Genomic DNA, 2323 nt, shown 5'->3' on the forward strand with positions numbered 1-2323 from the left:
CTGTAGACTGACCGTTCCAACAAACCAGAAGCACTTGCGTAAGTGGCTTGTCCTCGCCAACTGCTTGCACAAGTACAGCGTAAATTACGCAGAAATAGCGCGGCCATTATCCAATCTTCTTCAAAAGGATGCGGAATGGTGTTGGAACAACGAACGGGGTCAAAGACTGACGGGGTCAAAGACATCCTCCTGCATGCACCAATACTGGCACTACCAGATCCCGATCGTCCTTTCAGCGTCGTCTGTGACGCTTTGGACTTTGCCATCGGCTGTGCACTTCTGCAAGCAGACGCCGAGGGGCGAGATCGGATGGTCGCGTTTGAATCTCGACAGCTCAAAGCTGCGGAGAAGAACTACCCAGTTCATGACAAGGAGCTACTTCCGATGAAGTATGCACTTGTCAAGTTCAGAGCCCACCTGCTCGGCTCCAAGTCGTTTGTGATCCATACAGATCATGCGTCATTACGCACTGCGACTCATTCGCCCCACCTCTTGCAGAGGATGGCTGAATGGCTATCCTTCTTTGCGGATTATAACGTCGAGATGAAGTATAAGCCGGGAAAGCAGAATGTTTTGGCTGATGTGTTGTCACGCAGACCAGACTATGAGCTTGCTCATGTTACAACAGTAACGTCGTCTGTGACGGATTTGATCAGCACTGCGTATGCGGGTGATGGGATGTAAGTAGCGTTGCTACGGACTCTCGGGAGCAAAGAGATTGGAATCTCGGACAAGAAATTGTCACAAAGACTGCGTGCACAATTGCACCGATATTCGTTGAATAAAGGGTTGCGTTACCATAGCACCGATTCGTCGAATACACCACGAATTGTGGTTCCTCATGATAAGAATATAAATAACTGCATCCTCTATAAGGCGCACGACACGCCACTCAGTGGTCATCTCGGTCGTGAGAAACCGTACAACTCTGTGAGTCACCACTCTTGGTGGCCTAAGTTGTACAAATGGACGAGCACCTATGTGCGCACGTGTGAGACGTTTCAACGGGTGAAACTCGCTCCAAATGCGGCTGCGCCGCTGTCCAGCTTACCTGTACCCACTGGGTGCTGGCAGTCCATGCGTTTGGACTTTGTGTTTGAATTGCCGAAAAAATCGGCGGGCAACACGGGTGTCGTGGTTTTCGTCAACCGGTTGAGCAAGATGGCCCATTTGGCGTCGGTGCCAGACACCATCGACGAAGTCGGAAGAGCAGCGCTATTTGTAGATCGTAATTTTCGACAACACGGACTCCTAGAGTCGATTGTCTCTGATAGAGTCTCCCGTTTCGCGGGAAAATTTTGGTCGACTATTTTCAAGGTGCTAGACACCAAGTTGGATTGTCGACAGCGGATCATCCGCAGACCGATGGTCAAACCGAAAGCGTGAACCGCGTCATCGAAGACGTTCTTCGCAGCGCCTGCGTTGAGACGCCGAGGCGCTGGAGCGCCATGTTGCCACTCTTAAAGTTTGCGCTGAACAATGCAGTGCATTCGTCTACCGGCTACACGCCGTTCTACGTTAACGGGCTGATTAACCCTCGCGTCCCGCTGACACCGCCAGCTCATGGCTCGGGGCTTAGTGGGGGAAATAGCCGGCTAGCTGATGTCAGCTCCCTCACCATCTGTAAAGAAATTGATGACTTCTTGTCTACCAGACTGAGTGTCCTACGACACGTTCGCGATGTGATGGCTGGAAGCCATGACCTGCAGAAGCAATATACAGATGAAAATGTATGAGATAAAGTGGGAAGATTTGAGGTCGAAGTTTTACCAAACTTTAAAAATCTGCCTACACATGCAGCCTCTGCTGTCTTTAGGACGAAGCTTCGTCCACAGTTAATCGGACCGTTTAAGGTTATGGCCAAACGGGGCCTGGCGTACGCGCTGAACTTTCCGAAACGGATGCGCACCCACCCGGAGTTTGACGTAGACTTGCTCAAGCCGTACCAGGATCCGGCGCAAGTGAATGCGGAATCGTTGGCGCCGGAGCGGATCCCACGGGCTCACGAACACCCAGTAATTGAACCAGCCACTGGTTCTGAGCACGGAGTGCAACAAACTCCATTTCCAATAGAGCCAAGCGCTCCACCGTTGCCTGCAGCGATGCATTCGTCTGCTCCACGGCTAGAAGTCGCTCCGACGGAGAGCGGTAGTCTTCACGACGAGGCAACCGGCGCACGACGTGCTTTCAATCATCAAGAGCGTCCGCACAGCGATAGCTACTTCAGCATGACACTCAACGGAGCTCCGATTACGAAGGATCTTTTCCTCAAGGGCTCGAAGAGCATCACGAGTCACCGGACGGCGGTCGACCCGGTCGTCAC

The sequence above is a fragment of the Plasmopara halstedii genome, assembly GCF_900000015.1.
Source record: "Plasmopara halstedii genome assembly, contig: Scaffold_218, whole genome shotgun sequence".
Classification (NCBI taxonomy): domain Eukaryota; phylum Oomycota; class Peronosporomycetes; order Peronosporales; family Peronosporaceae; genus Plasmopara; species Plasmopara halstedii.